At 36.6% G+C, this 23,137-nt stretch overlaps 1 pseudogene; it reads left to right on the forward strand.

Moving 5' to 3' along the window:
- The first annotated feature begins 16,033 nt into the window (after positions 1 to 16,033).
- LOC117287484 lies at positions 16,034 to 19,215 on the forward strand (annotated as a pseudogene).
- The last annotated feature ends 3,922 nt before the right edge of the window (positions 19,216 to 23,137 follow it).

A 23,137-nucleotide genomic window follows, 5' to 3' on the forward strand; every position in this document is an offset into this window, starting at 1 on the left:
AAAATGGAAAGATATCCCCTGCTCCTGGGTAGGAAGAATCAACATAGTGACAATGGCCATACTGCCAAAACTGCTATACAGATTCAATGCAATGCCAATTGAAATTCCAACACTATATTTCGCAGAACTAGAAAAAAGAATCCAAAAATTCATTTGGAACCATAAGAGAACTAGAATAGCAAAAGCCATCCTAGGCAACAGGCACATGGCAGTGGGTATAGCAATTCCCAATATGAAACTACACTACAAAGCCACTGTGATAAAAACAGCATGGTACTGGCAAAGAAACAGACCTGAGGATCAGTGGAACAGATTGGAAGACACAAAAACAACTCCAGATATACTCAGCAACCTCATTTTTGACAAAGAAGCCAACCATCCTCACTTGAGGCAAGATAGCCTCTTTAATAAATGGTGTTGGAAAAACTGGATTTCAACCTGCCAAAGATTAAAACTGGACCCTTATCTTTCACCATGCACTAAACTAAAATTCAAGTAGATTAAAGATCTAAATATTAAAAAAAGAGTCACTAAATATCCTGGAAGATAAGTTAGGCAAAACTCTGAAAGACATTGACATAGGAAAAGACTTTATGAACAAATTCTCAGTAGCACAGGAACTAGCAGAAAGAATCAACAACTGGGATTTCATCTTAAGAAGCTTCTGCACTGCAAAAGAAACCATCAACCAAACTAAGAGACAACATACAATGTGGGAAAAAAATTTTACTAGCTGCTCCTTTGACAAAGGACTACTATCTAGAATATATAAAGAACTCCAAAAAATCAGGTCCCCCCAAATATAAAGACCCAACTCAAAAATGGGCATCCAAAATGAACTGACTTCTCTCAAATAAGTCAAAGCAGCAAATAAATATATGAAAAAATGTTCCACATCACTGGTAATTCAAGAGATGTAGATGAAAACAACACTGAGATTATAGCTCACCCCACAAAGAATGGCTGCTATCAAGAAATCAACAAATAACAAATGCTGGTGGGGTTGTGGGGAGAAAGGAATCCTTCTCCATTGTTGGTGAGAGTACAGACTGTGCAACCACTATGGAAATCAATATGGAGATATCTCAAAGAGCTGGGACTAGAGGTTCCATTTTAACCAGCCATCCCTCTGCTGGGTATCTTTCCAAAAGAATTAAAAGAATCATACCACAGTGATATATGCACATCAATGTTTATAGTGGCACAGTTTGTAATAGCTAAAACTTGGAAACAACCCATTTGCCCATCAGTCGGAAACTGTATAAAGAAGATGTGGTTTTCTATAAAATGGAATACTATTGAGCCATAATAAACAACACAGTAGATTTATTCATAGGAAAATGGGTACATATGGAGGATATACTCCTAAGTGAAATAAGTCACACATGTGTAAATACTGAATAGTTTTTCTGGTGTGAATAAACTATAATAGTACATAAGATCCTAATGTGATTATTGACAATTTGAAATACGAAGAAAAGGGCTAAAGGTGTAGGGAAAGTGGGAAGGGTAGGGGAAAGGAAATAAGGGAAAAGAAAAAAATGAGAAAATGAAAATATGGAAGTAAAGGAAATAGGGAAGGGAGGAGGGGTGAAGGGAGGGCAGGGGTATGGGTGAAAAATGCGAACCAAGACCTGTCATGTAAAGGTAGGTACAAGATCCTAATGACAAATGTAACTGTACTGTATACCTAAAATGTACCAGTAAAGTCAATGAGAAAAAAAAAATGAATGGGAACATGATAAGGAAAGAAAAAGTGCTGAGGCACAGTAATGCTTACTCACCAAGCCTTCTCTCGCTTTCTGAAAGCCCCTGGCTCTTGCTCGGACTGTGAACCCAGCTAATGACCTTGGAGACTCTTGTTCTCCCTCCTCAGTGTCTCCTGGCCCTCAGTGCTCTCCTCATTGGTGTGCTTCAGCTTGAGGACCTTGGCGCTGAGAGCCCAGTCTTCCTTCTGAGAGGCATCCAGCAAGGCCTGGGACTCCCCGTGCTTCTGCTTCCTATTGGTAAGGGCCTCATCAGAGTGCTGCAGCTTCTGATCCAGCGCAGCTGCTGCGGAGCGCCTTCCCAAGGTCAAGCTGCAGCTGGCGCCTGGCCCTCTCCAGGGAGGCATTCCTGGCATTGGCCACCTGTGTGGCTTCAGCAGCCTCCTGCAAGCTAATGGCCAGCTTCTTCCTGAGAAGGGGAGACCCACAAGGTCAGTGAAGCAGCATTCCTCTGATAACTCATCAGGTCTGTCCGGGGTTAATGGCAGTGGTTGAATACAAACAGCACGGCCTCTGTGGGTGGCTTCATAGTATCTGACACAGTTATCTCTCTGTAGCTCCAGAAACCAGCTGTCTGCTCACCTCCGGCCTTCGGCTCCTGTGCACGCATGGGTTTTACTTACATTTTGCCAACCTAGACTTGGAGATCAAGATCTCTTTGAATTCCTGTAAATATTTATCTGAAAAGTTCAATAAGTATACTGAGAATTTCACAAGAAGTGATAAAAGTAAGATTTTCCTACATCTCATCAGCAGTAAGATACTTAAACATCCTCAGGAATATTTAGCCTCCAAATAGCTCCTCACTGTGTTGCTTTCAAAGAACTCTCTTGTGCACTCCTGTCCATTCTCCCACTTACCATGTGGCTCCTGAATATAACAATAACTTTTTCTTCCTGAGTATCTTCTCAACATCAGGTTCTCTCTTCATATCTTTATCCATCCTAGATCCACCCACCAATATACCCACTTAACAGAGCCTCTTCCTCTTAGGGGGCCTTCCTGTGTTCTTCCAGCATCCTCTGCTATGGAGTGGTTTTTAAAAAGAGCTTCCTCTGTCACTCCCATAATATAACACTCACAGGAATTCTAAGGGATGAAATGCATTCTTTCACATTGCCTGCAGGGTTTCTGGCTGATAATTACTCATGCATTACCCTTCTAAATGAAGGGAACAGTACTTACCAACAATTTTTTGGATGTACAGTTTTTAAACTGAAAAAAGACCTAAGGAATTGATATGCACCATGTAACTAATATGTGTTAGTACAATATTCTCAAGAAGGACAAAATCAATAGAGTGTATATTTAATTATAAAAGGGAATTCACAAGATTGGTTTACATGATCCAGGGGCTGAAGAGCTCCACAGTGGTTATCTGCAGGCTGGATTGGTGAGGAAAACAGTAGCTGCTAGTCCAAGAAGCTGGGAGCCTCTGAACAAGAGAGACAAATGATGCAGCTCCAGTCTGAGGCTGGCAGTGTAGGAGCTCCTTGGAAAGTCACTGGTGCATATAAATCAAAGGTTTAAGAAGTCAGGATCTGATATCTGAGCACAATCACACACACAAACACACACACACACACACACACAAATATGTGCTCAAGAAGGATCCAGCACTTATGAGTTCCCTCTTCTGCATTTTGTTACCCCTGGGCTCCCATGCCTTGGTCAGTGCCGCCCGCGCTCGCTCAGTGTGGCCTTCTCCATTCAGTCGGCTCACCCACAATGTCAGTCATCTCTGGAAACACCCTCGGCATCACATCCAGAAGTATACTTTATCAAGTTTCTAGGCATCTCTCAAGCTGATGATCAAGATTAACCCATCACTTTGCACCTTACAAAAATGTGAATTTTGTTGGTTGAAATTTTGCAAATCCAATATATGCTCAGCATACAGGAAGGTTCTGGAATCAAACACCAATTCTATTCACTGGCTTTCTAACCTTATCACTTCATTCTTTAGCCTCATTCTTTCTAAGATGAGACTATTATTTTACCCAAGCTAAAATAAGAATCTTGTGAAATAATTATCTGCATTGTGACTACTTTAGAGATGCTTAATTCAGGCTAGGAAACAAGGGTTTTACCTTAAGTGGCCACACATAATGGTTTGCCCAGGACTCAGAGTTTTCACTAGGACATGAGACTTTCCATGCTGAAAACTGGAAGTTCCAGGACCGATCAGACAAATATAACACCTTCATTTTACTGGCAATTTTGTTCTATATTTAATACCAGTTATCTGTTTTGCTTCTTAGCTTGCTAACCACAAGCAACTACTTAGTTGCCTAGCATTTCTGTAAGGAAATGTGACAGATTAAAAAGCTAAATTCTCATCCTCTGAGAGCCTTGAACCCAACAGCCATAACTGTGTCTAAGGTGAGCTTGACTCTACTAACCTCACTCATCCTATGAACCCCAGTCTGGAGCTCAAAGTAAACCAAACTTCATCATTCCAATTTGACCAAAATAGGACCATATATATTTTAAAATTAATTTTGTTGGTACATTTCATGTATACAACATAATGACATTCATTGTTGGAAATTTGTACCTTTACATAATGAACCTTGGTTCTTATATTTTCCCTCATGACCCTGCTCTCCTTTTAACCCCTCCCTCCCTATCCACAAAGACTTTGTTTCCATTATTTTTCATTTTCTCTTATTAATTCCAGTCCTTTCTTTCCTTTTCTGTACGCATACCCCACACTTCCCTTTCCCCTCTGCCACTTTTCTTCCTATTTCACATTATTATACCCTTTAGTCCTTATTTACACTTTGTTTCTCACAGTAGAGAAATTATCCAGTATTTACACTTGTGTCCTATTTACATCGCTTAAGAGGAACCATACATATTTTGTAGCTGCCCAGTTCACTATGATTTAGAAGAGCATGATATAGACAAAACTTTATTCATTTGATGTTCATATAATTTTAAAGAAAAAGGCTCCTCAGTATTACCATGTTTGCTCATTATTTTTCTTCAGTTGTCATATACCATAGAGCTGGTTCTATTAAATCTATGTGGTCATAAAGCTGTTTAAATTCTCTTCATCTTTTCTACCACCCAAAAAGAAGCTATCAGACAAAATGACAGGTAAACACTTTCATTTGAAATATTTAATCACTTAGAAGGGAAAAATTCTTAGTTAAGAAGCAAATGGCATATTGAGATCTAAAGAGGGATCTCAGTTCAAAACCCCACTTCTCTGTGGTCCAGAGTATTTTTTTAACACTCACTGCAGATAATTTTAGTATCTGTCATTCCAAATCCCATTTTAAATTACTGTGGGTACAGAGATAGATCACTTGGCACTGCTTCTGGGACAGAACACAGCAGCTATTCTGCAGCTACACAACAATGCTGCTTGAAGATTTAGGTGAGGAACTAAAAAAACATTATTTCTGGTTGAAGCTAAAGAGAAATGTATTGATCTGTCCTGGGTCTTTGCCAAACCAGAAAGCCAAGGACACTTTTTTTTTTAGTAAAATTTTAATGATTATAATCTGGGGCCAGTTTGACACTCTCTCAAATATACACACCTTTGACCTCTAAACAAAGTGTTTTATAAGTGTTGCACCCTCATAAGAAATTCTTCCTTAAACTAGGTTACAAACTTTTATACTTCCAATATAGAAAAGAAGAAATAAATATGGGTAAAAAGCAGACGAGGAAAATCATAACTTTAAAAAATGTACTTTTAGCTGAAAAAAAAATGTACTTTTAAGAATTTCCCGGACATAGTCAATGTTACTCCAGGCTATGCATATTGGCATTTCCTTGGTTAATTTAGGCTCCTTTTCTTCCAGACTCCAAATTCCTCAAAAATACTGTAAGTCCATAATTTGGCTTAGCCAAAAGCAAAGAAAAGGAACCTGATCTTAAGATAAAGGAAAAGACAGAGAGAATTTAAAGAATACATACATTATTCATCTTTTAAAAATCTAGGTTTGCAGATGTAAAATAGGCCAGCACCCTTCTGTGGGGTGGGCCCTGCCTTCCATAGGTTTCTACTCCCTCAAGAAAAATATATAACTGTTCCCAGTTCCAGGGAATAGCATGCCTCTCTCTTTAGGGCCCACACTCTACTGCTTTGAATGTGTCTCTTAAAATTCTGCCTAATTCCTTTGTTCCTCTTTCTGACTAGTTAAAAAAATTCTTTTGTTTTGGTGACAGGAGTCAGTGAACCTGCAACTTATTCTACAGGTAGAGTGGGTTAGGCTCCTCATCTCCACTTTGGGAACCTCCTTGGATCCTGTCTGGTGACAATTTTTGAGAAGAATTTTTAAAACCTTCTCTTGGCATTACCTATGACATTAATATTCTCACCTCAAGAGTGTCTTGGGGATGATTTCTTTTCAAAGTAACCTTTGTCCTATAAGGCGTGATGACAGAAGCTAAACATTTCCAACTATCCTTCTACCTCTTCAAAGACTGTTTATTATCTACAAGTCATATTGAGGAGAAACAATGACTTTGTTGGATACACGAATATACAGGGATGCAATTATTTTGAAAGTTAGATTTTCATTGACAGCTGAGTTTTCAAACCATAGCTCAGAGTAACATACTCTGTATCTTCACACTTCATTTTTGCCCCTACACAGAACTTCTTTCTTCCCAGGACCTTTTTATAATTCAAACCACTTTGTTTTACACTATTTTTAGACTCAATATATGCTTTTTGCCAGCAGTGATTGTTTTAGCTTTGGTTTCCCTCTTGTTCATGCACCACTCATCAATAGAAGGGTTTCTTAAGTGCATAGCATGAGGTCTTGGAGACACAGGCATTATTCTCCTTCATGTGACTAATGCTAGGTTAACAGTAGCCTTCATCTGTTTACTGCTGTCCTCCACATCTTGTTATCCAAATGGAACCATGTTCATATTTCATTTTCCATGGCACCACTTCAGCATTGCCTTTGGTAAGGCCAAGTGCATATCAGCTTTGACTTCTTGGTCTTTCCCATATCGGTCACATAGCAGATCACAGTCACGGCTGGCTGACCAGAAGTCATGGCTCAGCACATTGTGAGACTACTTGGGACATACATTTTAAAAAAGTACTATCACCATTGACAATAAAATGCTTGGCAGTGATGTAAGTTTTTTAAAGAAACTAAACAACAACCTACTAAAATTCGAGATTAGCCTAAACATTATTAACGCAATACCAGGAAGAGAATGTGGGACAGAGAAGAGAAAATATCCAACCTCCCATTGTAACAAGGAAATGAGTTCAGTTTGCCAAAGAGCACAGCTTAACTATGTGGGTTTAGAAGTAGGCCTAGAGTTTTAGAAATAGTGGAGAACACAGAGGTAGCAAGGAGAACATTTACTATCATCTAACCAATAAGATTTATATTTAGTAATATATAAGACTAAGATTTTGTTTGAATCAGAAAGATCCATGGAGAATTAGTTTAGCCTTTTCATTCTATTGATGAGGAAAATAATTTTACTTTTCATGTAATCACTGAAAACTTTTACTAATATCCCTTTAAAACCATGCTGCCCAATAGAAAAGTTTTTCTTTTCTTTTTTTTTGGAGGGGGGTTTGAGACAGGGTCTTACTATGTAGTTGAAACTGACCTGCTTGGAACTCACTGTGTAGCCCAGGCTGGTCTCAAACTCACAGCAATCCTCCTGCCTCCTGAGTGCTGGGATTACAGGTGTGTGCCACCACGCCTGGCAAATAGAAATTTTTATAATGATGAAACTGTTTTATATGCACATCATCCAAGAAGGTAACCTTGAGACACATTTGTCTAGTAAATACTCCAACTGTGCCCATTACACTATGTGCTCAAACTCAAGCTTCCATTGTATTATTTTTAACAAATATACATTTAAATTTGAAAACTTCCTGCAGTAAAACAGAGATGCCTATCATTATTGAATAACACATTTGAGTTTAGTGAACATTTCTATCACTAAAATGATCCAGCATCATTCCCAGAAGAGAACCTCATGGCATAGGAGAAACACGGCCTCTGCCAGTCCTGAATTCCTTTGCACAAATTAGAAAAAATATTATCTTAGGCAGCTGCAGCTTTAAAGGCAGAAGACTTAGTTAATGGCAGTTAATGTCTCATGAAAAATGACATTTTCATCTGACAGCACAGGAGGAGAAGTAACACAAAACAAATCTGAGAGACACACAAGCTTTGAAATTACATAAACTTGGACTTAAATCATGACGTGTCTTTATATATTTTTATTGAGTACCTGTTCTAGGCATTAGTGCTATAGAAGTAGAACAGACAAACTCCCTGCCCCAAGGACTTTCCCCAAAATAAGAGCAATACACAAACATATAAGCAAATTAATAACATTTCTAATAACAGAAAACCAGATCAGCATAATGTGAAAAAGTTTGGCCCCTTATCAGTCCCCCAAAACCTCAGGGAAATGCCTGGAAGCAACGGGAATAGCAGTTATAATAGTGCCAAGCCAGGAACGAAAAAGGAACCCACAAGAAGCAGGCTGCAGGGCAGGACAGAACAAGGCAAGCAGATGTGCCAGGCAAGACCACAGCAGAAGGCTGGAGCCAGATCAAGGGGTCCATGTAGGCCAACTAGAACTCCTGGGAAGGCAGCCAGAGCAAAATTCTAAAATATAAATCAAGTCACTTCATTGTCTCTGTGAATTTCTTCGTAGTATGTCACTGGCTGCGTGACCTTAGACAAGTTACTGGTCTTCTTGGAGCCTTGATTTTTTTCATGTGTAAAGAGAATTTTACTGCTTCACACAACTACAGTACTATGAGAATGAAATAACATGAGAGAAGCATCTATTACAATGTCAGATGCATAAACAATGATAACAGTTTGAAAGCAACATATATATGGTAGGAAATGAGGAAGCTCGAGGTAATACAGTAATATAATACTTAACAACAAAGACTCAAACACTTGTCATAGTTTGTGCTTTTGGCTGAGCTCATGCACAAGTGAAATAATTTGGGATCTTGGTAACAAGGCATCTTGAATACAAACTAAGAATGAGCCTTAAATAATGTGGCTTAAGGAATTCATGTCTCTTTTTTGGTGGGGAGAGGGTGTTACGCACATGTACCACCTCCCCATAAGGAATGTAGATGATAGGTACTACACACAGGTAATAATAATATAAAATTCAATCAACACACAAAAATTTGATCTCTCATATTAATAACTATGCTCTTACCCTAAAACAGTGACTTTTATAGGTGTCATCTACTAACAACATTATATCTCATAGAAAAAAGTTACTAATTTATTGATGACTTAAATGTAATAATGGGGCTATCCAGCCCCATTTATTTTACTGTAGGGTTCTAGTTAATTCCACATATTGGTGAGCTATTCAGAATCAAATGCATGGAGCTTTCTGACCTTTTGTTCAGGTAACAGTGCAGAATGGAACCTTACTGTGCTTGTTCTAAATCTGACACTATAAAAGTGACGTGAAACACTGAGGAAGATCTTTCAGCTATCAGAGTTCTTTTGGCACATATGAGATCTAATGTGGGTTTTCTCCTATTACATCTGGGGCACTTTTCTTTCTTTCACAGGAGAAGATATTGAGGCTGACCCACTAAGCATTACTCTTTTTAAACACACTCGTTAAATTACTGGTGAGAAATAATAGATGCATTACTTTGGTCTCCCCTTCTAGCTGCCCACTCAGTTCACTCTAGTTGCTGAGTGAAGTTGCTCTTTTCCCTGGTAATTTGATTCATTGGAGTCTCCTTTTTTTTTTCAGGCTTTCTAGGATCTTGCTATAGAAAGATTCCACAAAGTAACTTAATCATGGTCTTCATGAGCAATTACCTCCTCTTTATTTACTGACTTTAAGGATACCAAAAAATGACTACTAGACACATATTTTTTTAGGAAGAGTCAGAGAATCATCTTATCAGCAAAACCATAACAATTAGTCTTTCCAGGACTCGTAAGAGCTCTAAACAATGGTTTTTAGTTGTAAATATGAGTAAAATCATCTCTCTGTCCGTCCATCCATCCATCCATCCATCCATCCACCATCCATCCATGTAATCATCTATCTCTGATTGCTCTGGTGTCAGATAAACAGCTTTGTCACTTTTAGGCTCAGCCTCCCACAGAGTCTCAACGCATGGGTCAAATTCATTGCCCTGGCATAAGAAAGACAAATTCTAGCCCAGTTTTCTATAGAAACCTTATTTCCATCTGTAACCTCATCAGCCTCGTCTTTACTATCTGCATCCCTGTCAGGATTGTGGTCTTCAGAGCCCTCACCAGAATCAGCCATTAACTCCATTTACCACATTCTTCCCCAAACTTTTCTAAACCCCTCCTGCAAATACTTGCCAAAGGTTCTTCTACATTGTCAGCTATACAGTAACAGCAAAGAACTTGCACTAATTTTCTGTGTTGGTAAGAGTTTGTTACCTTACAAGATACCTGAGACCCTGAGATAATAAAATTATAAAGGCTAAATGTTTTCTGTGGCTCATGGTTTTAGAGAACCTAGCAGATCATCAGTTGGTTTATTGCTTTGGGGGAGGTAATATATCATGGTGGGCTCACGCAGCAGAGCAAATCACCCCTCCTATGGCAAGGAGAGAAAAAGAAGAGAAAGACACTGATGTCTCACAGCTGCCTTCAAGGCTGTGCCCCCATTAACTTCAAGACCTCCCAATAGGCCCCATTTCTCAGGGTTTCCACCACCTTGCAATAGTGTTAAGCTAAGGACCAAGCCTGTAAAACATGGGTCCATTGGAGACATTCCACACACAAACTGCAGCAGATAACAATGTAATAAAAGTTTAATAAAATTAAATGTGTGAACATATTTAATTCCAACTGCTAAACAAGAAAAATAATCATTAAATGGAAAAAAATTTATCATGAGAGGAGGAAATTTTATTCTTGTCTACCTTATTTCATTAATTATAGGACAGAAATTTCATGATTATTACAAGTAGTATTTAAAAATGGGTCATTCGTAGAAAAAAGTAGTTACACTTCTGTTGTATAATTAATGTAACACTAAAAGCACTTTTTAAAAAACTTTACTGCTATCCCTATTGCTATCAGTAAGATCTAGAGTTCTCAACATACCTAGGCACAGTGGCACATGCTTGTAATACCAGAACAAAGAAAGGCTGAGGCAGGAGGATCACAAGTTTGAGTCCCACCTGTATAACTTTGCAAGGCCCAGTTTCTAAAACATAAAAAATAATAAAAAGGATTAAATATATACCTCAACAGTAGATACCTCTTGGTTTGGTCCCCAATACCAATCAATCATTCAATAAAGCAAGCCCGTATTTAACATTATAAGGATCTTTTGAGTGAAAGCTGTATTTCCCCAACTTCTGGTCTTACTTTATACATTCTAAAATTATTAAAGATCCTAAAGAGATTTTTATGTTGATTTTTTATTAATAGAAAATATACTAGGAATTAAAATGGAAATTTAAAATATTGGCTGAAGAGAGAAGTGCAGCAAGATGCAAATGAATAAGATCTTTTGGCCTGGCATGGTGGCGCATGCCTGTAATCCCAGTACTTGGGAGGCTGAGGCAGGAGGATCACTGTGACTTTGAGACCAGCCTGGGCTACATAGTGAGTTCCAGGTCAGTCTCAACTATACAGTAAGACCCTATCTGAAAAAAAACAACAACAGCAAAAAAACATCTTCCACCTACACACCAAACTACCTTCACAGTAGATAAGAAAGCCAGGAAAGCTAGGTGAGCTGTGGAGCCTGGTTTTACTTTAATAATAATAATAATAAAAAAAGACACATTGGAAAAGGCAGAACGGAAAGTTATTCAGGTCATTTTTCTTCTAACTCCATGCAGCTTGGAGATCAATGCCTCCTACTTAGGGGAGGGAGAAGGAATTAATACAGGACTTAGATTTGAAACAGAGTGTTAGGCATGCCACAATGAGACCAACGCTGAAAGGAGCCCCATACCCCTGTCCTGGGCCTTTAACCACATACTGAGCTGCTGGAACTTTACTAACCAAGTTACTATTGCCACATCTCCACCCTTAGGCAGCAGAAAGAAGGGAAAGACTACTTGGGAGGGAGCAGGTCATGAAAAGTAGAACAGGGCTTTTTTTTTGTTTTGTTTTTTTCTTGGAGTTAATTCCTAGGCATACCGTGGTAAGACCCAGTGTCAGGCAGAAACCACAGTTATGCCCAGGACAGAGTTTGTAAATGAAACTTCTACACCTGCCACAGTGTTAGGTGGAGATCTATATGCCAGTGGGACAGACTTGAATTTTGGCCTGCATTGTTGCCACCCTTGGAGTGGTCCTAGGATATCTTCCTCCCCAGTTTATGGAGGTTCCAATAGCTGTTAAGACTCAGATGCTCACCTGAAGGAGACAAGCTTAAGCTACACTGAGGAGGCTTTAGATAGTCTTGATTTGGCTTAAGAATTTGGCTATTAAGAATACAAGTCACTCCAAGGCCTAAGTGTGAATTGCAAATTGACCTTTCAGCTGTTCAGAGATAGACTCCCCTATGCCAGTTGTCACAGTGAGGTCTCAATGATCAATGAAGTTGTGACATCTCTATAACATGGAAAAACTGCAGCTGAGAATTATGACTCTGTGTAATCTCTGAGGTCAGACATTAGCAGGTGGCTTGTTAGCTATGACTGGCAAGATAATATAGGTGCCTTGTTAACTGTGACCTTCAGAAGTGTACATACCTACTCCCTTTTTCCAATGCTGGCTCATTAAGTGCATTAGTTTTCCTATTCCCTACATTTGCCTTCATGCCCCCTTGCTCTGTTGTATAATCATAAATACTGATGAATTCAGTGTTCTTGGTCTTAGCCATGACAGAATGAAGATCAAGTGGTCTTTAGCCAGGAGAGAGCTAAAGAGCAACTCTTGCCCCCACCACAAGTAATATACTATGGTTTGTTATTCTTTATTCTTTATTCTTTGTATATTATTCTTTCATCCCCTATGGTTGCCTCATCAGGTGACTTGGCATCCCTCAGTAATTGGTCAGGCTATTGACCTGACAACTGGTCCAGCTATAAGTTGTGACACTAACAGGCTTATCATTTGCCTTTGGGCCTACAGACTATATTCATCAACCACCCTCCAACATCAGGCACTATAGTGATCTCCAGGTCAGTGCTCAAGGACAGAGTTTCTTGACCCGACTCAACACCAGTCTGGCCTTCACTCAGTGAAAGGGAATTGTGCTTCAGCCTGCATTATACCCAGATGTGAGGTGGCCCTTGGTGCATCCCTTAGAATACTGTGAAGGTCCTTGCAGCTGTAAGAATTAGGGACTGATTTTGTGAACACTTCTCTAACCTCAGGGAGAAAAGCTCCACTTCCTGGGGGTGGATAGTTCAAGAGCAGGATTTTGATTTAAAACTCAGTGCTGGGTTAGTGAAGCAAACGGTGGGCGTGCCCTCATCACCAAAGCAGACTTCCCGGCAGAAATCTTTAGGTCAGGAGTCAAGAGCATAAGATCTTCTCAGGCCTGAAGAATGTCAACTAAGAATACTGTGCCTGCCAAGGGTATTCTTTAGAGATAAATGAGATATAAAGGCATTGTCAGATGAATAAGAGCTGAGAGAATATATCTTTACCAGACCCGTGCTACAAGAAATACTAAATAGACTTCTTTATTCAGAATGAGCTGGATGTTAGTAAGAAAAGAGAAAGTATCAGGAGGTATAAAACTCACTGGTAAGAGGAACTATATGCATACAATTCAGAATGTTCTAATATTATAAATATGGTGCATATATCACTCACATTTAGAATGAAGACTAAAAAACAAAACAATTAAAATAACCACATTAATCTATTAAGAGACAGGCAGCATAGACAAATGTAAAATGACATAAAAATTCAAAATGGTTGGAATGTAATGCAGGTGTAGAAAATTTTTTAAAAACATATATTTTTGTCTTCTTAAATCTTTGCACTCATGTTATATTGCTTTCATTTCAAAATAGCTTATTATACTGGAAAAGCAATTTTTTGTAATTCTCATGGAGACCACAAAATATAAATCTATAATACAAAAAATGAAAATAATAAGTAAAGAATTAAAACACATTACTGGAGTAAGGCACTTAATCACAAAGGAAGATGGTAAAAGAGGGATAAATAAAGGAAATATAAAAATTCTAAAAAAAAAGAAGAAAGAAAAAAATTCTAGAAAATAAGTTACAAAATGACCATAGTAAGTCCATACCTATTTATAATTAGATATAAATGGACCAATTTTTCCGGTTTACAGATACAGAATAACTGAAGGAGGAAAAGGGGACCTTATTACAAACACAGAAGAAAAAAAAAGAGAAAAATCAAGAAACCTCCCCATCATTTCAATATAAAGACATTTAAAGGAAAGCAGGAATAGGCATCCCTATATGAGATAAACTAGATTTTAAATCTAAAGTAGTAAAAAGAGATAAAGAAGGTGATTATGTAATTACAAAGTGGTCAATTAATCAAGTAAACATTTATGCACTTAACATCAGAACAAATAAATATGTAAAGGAAATATTAGACCTGAAGGAAAATCAACACTCTGGTAGGGTACTTTAACATCCCAAATTCAGCAATGGAGTGATCACAGACAAAATATTAAAAAAATAGCAATGCTAAATTGCTCCTAGACTAAATGAGCCTAAAAAGATATCTACAGAATAGCTAATCCCATAACTCCAGAACACACATTCTTCCCAACAGCTCATGGAATATTCTCCAGTATAAATCAGATGATAAGCCACAAAACAAGTCTCAACAATTTTTAAAAACTTGAAATGATATGAGTGTATTTTATGACCACAATGCTATATAACTAGAAAGCAATAGCAAGGAAACCTGGAAACTACACAAATACACAGAATTTAAACAACTTACTTTTGAACAATTAATAGATAAAGAATCAAGAACAAAATTCTAAAATCTATTAAAACTGATGAAAATTGATGAACAATATACTAAAATCAATAGAATACAGCAGGGCTGGGAATTTACCTCAGTGGTTCTGCCACCTGCCTCACAAACGCAAGATCCCAAGTTCAAACCCCAGTACAAAATAAATAAAATAAAATAAAATAAAGATACAGCAAAAATAGGACTAAGAGTACTGAGAGGGACATTCATAACAAATGTTAGCATTAAAAAATCCCCAGAAAGATAGCAAATAAACAATTTTCATCGAATTTCAAAGACCTATGAAAACAAGAACAAAATTACCCACAATTAGAAGAAATACTAAAGATAAAAAAAAAGAGAAAGGAATGAAATAGGGAAAAGAGACTATTCAAAAGAGCCCATTCTTTGAAAAGATAAGCAAAATTTCCAATTATCAGCTAGACAAACTAAAAAAAAAGTAAATCAGAACCATAGCTTTGAAGGAAGTTGTTACAACTGATATCACAGGAACAAAGAGTCATTTGAGATTATTATAACAACTATATGCCAACAAATTTGATAACCTAGAAGAAATAGAAAAATGCATGGACAATATCTTATAAAGACTGAATTCTGAATAAATAGAAAACCTGAGCAGATCAATTGTGAACAAGATTGAAACAGTAATAAAAATTCTTCCCTCAAAGAAAAGCCCAGGACCAGATGTCTTCACTTCTGTGTCTTGCCAAACATCTAATGCAAGACAAATCCCAGTCCTCCTTAAATTATTCCAAAAACATGAAGAGGAGGAAAGTATTCAAAAATTATTCTATAAGACCAGTATGACTATGATACCAAAATCAGATAAGGGCACTACACAAAAGAAGGATATAGGCAAATATTCTTTTTTTTTTTGGTACCGGGGATTGAACTCATGTCCTTGTGCTTGCAAGGCAGGCCACCAAACTGCTGAACTAAATCCCCGGCCCCTTGGGCAAATATTCTTGATAATAAACATAGATGCAGAAGTCTTCAACATAATACTAGCATGCTGGATCTAATGGCCATGATAAAGATTATTCACTGTGATCAGGTGGGATTTATTCCATTAATGCAAGATTTCAAATACACAAATGAATAAATATAATACATATTAAAAGAATAAAGGATAAAAACAGTCTGATGATCTTAATAGATGCAGAAAAGACATTTGATAAAATTCAGTATCTTTCATGAAGAAAAAAATCAGAACAAATTAGGTATAAAAATATTCTCTGACATAATAAAATCAGTGCACAAGCCAATAGCTAACATTATACCAAATGAATAAAGGCTGAAATATTTCTACTATTAGTCTCTAAGATCTTCAACAAAATACGGATGGCTATGTTCACTACTTTTATTCAGCATCGTACTGAAGATCCTAACTGGAGCAATCAGGCAAGAGAAAGTTTATTAATTCTATAAACAAACTTAATAAAGTTGTAGGATACAAAATCAACCTACAAAAATCTATTCTTTGGTTATATGCCAATAAATTGTATGGAACAGAAAATAAAAAGTCTCATTTATAATAGCATAATAAATAAAGCTTAGGACTATGTTTAACAGAGGTAAAAATCTCTATAATGAAAACTATAAAACATCAATGAAAGAAACTGAAGACAAAAAAGTGGAAAGACATTTCAAATTCATAGATTAGTAGAATACTGCTAAAATATCTATATTACTCGACATAATCTACAGATTCAATTCATTACCTATAAAAACCCCAATTTCATTCTTCACAGATCTATAAAATATCCTAAAATTTATAAGGAACTACAAAAGCTCCAAATACCCAAAATCACCTTTAGCAAAAAGGACAAAATGGGATATTATACTATGTGACTTCAAAACTTACTATAAAATTGTAGCAATCAAAACAGCATAGTATTGGCATAAAAGCAAACTCATAGACCTATGGGACAAAACAGAAAGCCGGAAAATAAACCCACACATCTATATCAACTGATATTTGACATAAGTGCTAAGAACATGCAGTGGAGAAAGGACAGTCTTTTCAATAAATAGTGCTGGGGATGTAAATAACCACATGGAGAAGAAAGAAACTAGACACATATCTCTCAACAGTTACATAATTTACCCAAAAACAGATTAAGGGGATTGGGGAAAAAAGCAAGAACAAAGATACATTATGCTAGGGTAAAAGTTCTCAATGATGAATGTAACTGTATTGTATGCCTAAAATGTACCAAATAAAGGAAAACACAGTTAAATGTAAATCCTAAAATGACTAGGAAAAAACATTAGGACATTTGGATGCGCAGAATTTTTTGTTTGTTTTTTGGAAAGAGTTCAGAAGCAGGAAATAAAAGAAAACAGACAGAGATTACACTATACTAAAAAGCTTTGCAGAGCACACAGAACAATCAAGATTGTGAAGAGACAATCTAAAGAATGGAGAAAATATTTGCAAACTACATCTAACAAATGTTTAAGGAACTGGAAAACAACAGTATAAATATAATTATCCTGATTTTAAAAATAGGCAATGAACCTAAATAGACATTACTCAATAGAAAACATACACATGATATAGCTCCTCCACCACTAAGAAAGGCTCCTATAAAAAACATTAAAGATAACAAATTTTGGTGAGGGTATGGAGAAAAAGGAGATCTTGCACACTATTGGTGTGAATGTAAATTAGTACAGCTATTATGAAAAACACAGTAAAGGCTTCTCAACAATTTTAATATATCTAGCTGTCCCACTACTAGAACATAGTCCAAGGAAATAAAACTAGTACATTAAAGAGACATCAGCATGCATATATTTACTGCAACAATATATGTAATAAGCCAGGCATAATGGCACATGCCTATAATCCCAGCACTCGGGAGGCTGAGTCAGGAGAATCACTGTGAGTTCGAGACCAACCTGGGCTACATAGTGAGTTCCAGGTCAGTCTCAGCTACCTAGTGAGACCGTGTCTAAAAAAAAAACCCCAAAAAACAAAACAAAACAAAACAAAAAAAACCCCCCAAAAAACCCAACATACAAAAAAGCCAAAAAAAAAAAAAAGGAAACAACTGAAATGTCCATCAACTAATGAATGAATAAAAAGAATATGGTAATATATACCATGAAATACTATTCGGACATAAAAAGGATGAAACTCCATAATTTGCAATGACATGGATGTAGCTGCTGATTATTATGTTAAGTGAGATAATCTAAGCATAGAGAGAAAAGTGCTACACAACACTCTTACATGGAATATAAAATTTATCACATAGAAATTGAGAGGAGTGGTTATTAGAGGCTAGGGAGAGTTGAGGGGATGAGGAGGATGAGAACAGCTTAATAAATGGATACTAAATAATAGGTAGGTAGGAATAAGAAGTTCTGGTCTGCTATTACCCACTAGAATGACTATAAATAACAGCAACATACTGTATATTTCAGAAAGCTACAAGAAAGGATTTTAAATGTTTTCACCACACAGAAATGATAAATGCTTGAGGAGATAGATATGATTCAAATATTACACTATATCCATATATATCATGTGGTATCTTACTAACATATACAATTTTATGTCTTTAGGAATCAATTAAAATTTAAATTCAAATAAATGGAACTTTACATGTTTTATTTGTCCCTTCATAAACATTCCATATTATTAAAATAGAAAGGAAAATCAAACTAACAAAAACAAATACAACAGAATTTATTCAGGAATAAATTCCAAGTGACTTCCATGCATATAGAATATGAAATAGCCGTGTGTGTGTGTGTGTGTGTGTGTGTGTGTGTGTGTGTGTGTACCAAGGATCAAACTTGGGTCCTTGAATTTGTGAGGCAGGTGCTGGAACCACTGAGCTAAATCCCTGGCCCAAGTGTCCATTCTCTTTATAACTTAGGATACATTATCATATGGAAAGTCCTCACTCAAGGGCTCTTCTCATAATGTGTTTTGGTTATTATACATTTTCCAGTTAGTTCTTGATAAATGCCCAAGTGTCAATGGAGGAAACTGAAGGTCCAAATGATACACTTAAACAACTAGAGTTTTTGAGTATGGTTAACTTGTAACTAAGTTCACCGGCTAGGCTTCCCCACTTATTTAAACTTCAAAAGTTAGAACATGGTGGCAATATAATTTCTGGATGCTTGGAAGTCTCAGCAGGCAAATGTTCAAACTTAACCTTCCCCAGTCTGAGCAGAAACAACATCATAGGTCTCAGTGTAATAAATTTGAAAAGCCTTGACTTATTCAACTCAAGATCACCTGGAGAATTACAGAGAAAGTATTTTTGCACAACTGCAGCAGATCACACACTTCTCCGTATTTGCTAAGGATGATAAAGAAGAACCAGACTCTGAAGGGGAGTGGGGGAAGAAGTGAGATAAACAGAAAGATGGGGAAGTCTACTTGAGGGACATCTGGAAGAGGAGGGAGGGGAAGGAAAAAGCAGGAGGAGGAGCAGGAGGAGGAGCAGGAGGAGGAGCAGGAGGAGGAGCAGGAGGAGGAGCAGGAGCAGGTGGAGACCTAGAGAGGGAGAAAAGGAAGGGAACTTCTCATAATGAAAGATGAAATTTGGGGTGAAGATGATGATTACACAAATAGAGGAGGAGGAGGAAGAAGATGGTGTTTGGAAGAGAAGGGAAAGAAAGATGATGGAGAGAAGATGATCATTAGATCTTAGATTACACTTTGCACTTGAGAGGCAGGCAGAAACACCACTGAGCCAAATCCCTGGCCCCAAAATATGTGATTTTGTAGTCTATATTCTAACATCCTGGATATGACCTACTAATTTATGAATGATGATATTCTGTGTAGAGAAATAGTTCTAGTGACCATTACAATGAAATTATCTAGCGATTCACTTAGAGTTTTCATTTTTCTATCTCAAGCTCAGTGCTATATGACCATAATTAAAATATGATCAATTTTATACAGGCCCCATTTGGTGTACTTCATTCCTAAGGATTTAAAGTTATTTATAAATTAATTAAAACTACCACCAATGGTAATATGAAATGACAATAATCTCTTTGACTAAGTTGATTATTTTTTTAGAAGTAATCCAGAGATCTTTAGTTTGAGAGCAACAGCTTCTGTTTTGGCTAAGACTATTTGTCATAAGAGCAACTTGGAAAGTATAAGCAGAAAAGCAAAGGTTCTCTTCAGCAACATAGTTTCTGGGTTTGTGATTCAGAATTATTCTGATTTTGTGGTGACAAGATTTTCTTTTTGAAAGAAGTGAACCCTCTCTTTGGGCTGCATCCAATGGCTGCTTATTTTATTGCAAATGTGTTCACTTCTCTCTTAATAATTTATTTATGATCATTTTCCTTTCTTGTTTTATTCCGTCCCTTCTATTCCAACAGAACACTGGGTTAAATGTGGATACCCAGGAAATCTTAATCTTATGTTATAATTGCATCATCAGGGCTATTTGGATTTTAAATAAGCAAGGTAGAGGAAATTGAGTATTTTCTGAAATATAAACATCATTACTGATACAGTTCTGTGTGTAACAAGCTCTGACTACTATAAATCTTTCTTGGTTGACAACATGTAAGACTGCATTAGCAACATGAAGAAGCCTTTGGAAACAGCATTAATTGTTCTTCAAAAGTCAGAACAATTGCCTGCTGATAATTAATGAGATGTTAAGTCAAGGTTTTTAACTTGGCTTCCCAAATGACTTAGATACAAACTCTGAAAAGTGTAATTTTCTCAGTAGAATCTTTAATTATTCTTTCTATAATTTTAAAGCATTATCCAACATAACACTTAACTGGAACACACTAGACAGTTGGAAAAAATGTGAAACTAAATATTAAGATTTATTTCCAAATGAACCTTTGTCCATTATAAATACAAAAATATTTCAGATTAAATACCTCCCTACATGGCCACTAAATAAAATACAATGAACTGACAAGAATATTGTCTCTTTTTTCATGAAGGCCTCATGCATAAGGCAATTATCTTTGAAATCTCAGCTAAAACTTGTTCCCTTTGTTTTGAATATTTGTAAGTCTTTAAATTGATGGTATCAGCAAATTAATTGAAATTATGTTTCTATACTGGGACACATTTAAATTACTGAGTGTAGTATTGATACTGTTTCTTTTTAAGTCAAAAATCTATGATTTAGCATTTTAAACTAAAAATTATGCAGTTAATTGAAGAGAAATTAAAAAGGTACAAATTTGACTGAGATAAAACAATTGGGATAAATTTAGTGGAAGACTGGAATCTCCAAAAGACTAAAAAGTTTTTCTACTAATCTTAACAGTTGAAATGCCCTGCTTCAGGTTCTAAGAATTCTCCTTCTATACTATGTCAGACTATAAAATATTTTTAAATGAAATGTATATATTAATTTTATTAACAATTATCCTATTGTACGAACAGAATTGAGTTTTTTGGCTTGAAAAAACTACTTCAAACTTTCAGATAACATTTGAGGCTTAATTTTGTCAGTGGTACTTTCACGAAAATAAAGAGTGAGTTTTACATTTTGTATGAATTTCTGGTCCTATTTTAATGCCTTTATATAATAGTAATTGCACAGAGTATAAGTTCTTCAAGAATATTTCCTTAATAATGGCCCAAAACTGAAAACCTTCACATTAAAATCAGGAATAAGGCAAAGATGCCTACTATCGCCACTCCTCTTCAATATAGCTCTGGAAACATTAGCCACAGCAATGAGAAAAGAGAAAGAAATTAAAACAATAAAGATAGGGAAGGAAGAAGTTAAACTGTCATTATTTGCTGACAATATGATACTCTACTTTGAAGACCCCAAAAATTCCACCAAAAGACTTCGAGACTCAATCAACACTTTCAGCAGAGTAGCTGGATACAAGGTCAACACTCAAAAATCAATAGCCTTCTTGTACACAAATAACAGACTCACTGAGAGAGAAATTAGGGAAACAATTCCTTTCACAATAGCATCCAAAAAAAATGAAGTATCTAGGAATCTAACGCAAGAAGCAAAAGACCTCTACACTGAAAACTACAGTGTTAGGGAAACAATTCCTTTCACAATAGCATCCAAAAAAAATGAAGTATCTAGGAATCAATCTAACGCAAGAAGCAAAAGACTTCTACACTGAAAACTACAGTACTCTGAAAAAAGAGATGGAAGAGGTCATAAGAAAATGGAAAGATATCCTCTGCTCCTGGGTAGGAAGAATCAACACAGTGAAAATGGCCATACTTCCAAAACTGCTATACAGATTCAATGGAATGCAAATTGAAATTCTAACAGTATATTTCACAGAACTAGAAAAAAATAATCTAAAAATTCATTTGGAACCAGAAGAGGCCTAGAACAGCAAAAGCCATCCTAGGCAACAGAGACATGGCAGCGGGTATAACAATTCCCCACTTAAAGCTATACTACTAAGCTGTGTTAAAAACAGCATGGTACTGGCAAACAAACAGACCTGAGGATCAGTGCAATAGATTGGAAGATACAAAAAAGAAAAATCCAGATGTACTCACCTACCTCATCTTTGACAAAGAAGCTGACCATCCTCATTGGAGGAAAGATAGCCTCTTTAATAAATGGTATTGGAAAACTGGATTTCAACCTACCAAAGATTAAAACTGGACCCTTATCTTTCACCATGCAGTAAACTAAAATCCAAGTGGATTAAAGATCTAAATATTAAAAAAGAGTCACTAAATATCCTGGAAGATAAATTGGGCAGAACTCTTGAAGACATTGGCATAGGAAAAGACTTTACAAACAAATCCTCAGTAGCACAGGAGCTAGCAGAAAGAATCAACAACTGGGATCTCATCTTAAGCAGCTTCTTCACTGCAAAAGAAGCCATGAACCGAACTAAGAGACAACCTACAATGTGGGGAAAAAATTTTACTAGCTGCTCCTCAGACAAAGGATTATTATCTAGAATATATAAAGAACTCAAAACAATCAGCCTGGCTAAATATAAAGACCTGATTCAAAAATGGGCATCTGAAATGAACAGATACTTCTCAGACAAAGAAATCAAAGCAGCAAGTAAATATATGAAAAAATGTCCCACATCACTGGTCATTCGAGAGATGCAGATGAAAACAACACCGAGATTCCACCTCACCCCACAAAGAATGGCTGCTATCAAAAAAAATCAACAAATAACAAATGCTGGTGGTGTTTTGGGGAGAAAGGAACCCTTCTCCGTTGTTGGTGGGAGCGCAGACTGGTGCAACCACTGTGGAAATCAATATGGAGATACCTCAAAGAGCTGGGACTAGAGGTTCCATTTGACCCAGCCATTCCTTTGCTGGATATCTTTCCAAAAGAATTAAAAGAATCATATCACAGAGATATATGCATATCTATGTTTATAGCAGTACAGTTTGTAATAGCTAAAACTTGGAAACAGCCCATTTGCCCATCAGTTGGAGACTGGATAAAGAAGATGTGGTTTTTCTATAAA

This window comes from Fukomys damarensis, unplaced genomic scaffold, assembly GCF_012274545.1.
Source record: "Fukomys damarensis isolate Sample0158 unplaced genomic scaffold, DMR_v1.0_HiC HiC_scaffold_24, whole genome shotgun sequence".
Taxonomy (NCBI): Eukaryota; Metazoa; Chordata; class Mammalia; order Rodentia; family Bathyergidae; genus Fukomys; species Fukomys damarensis.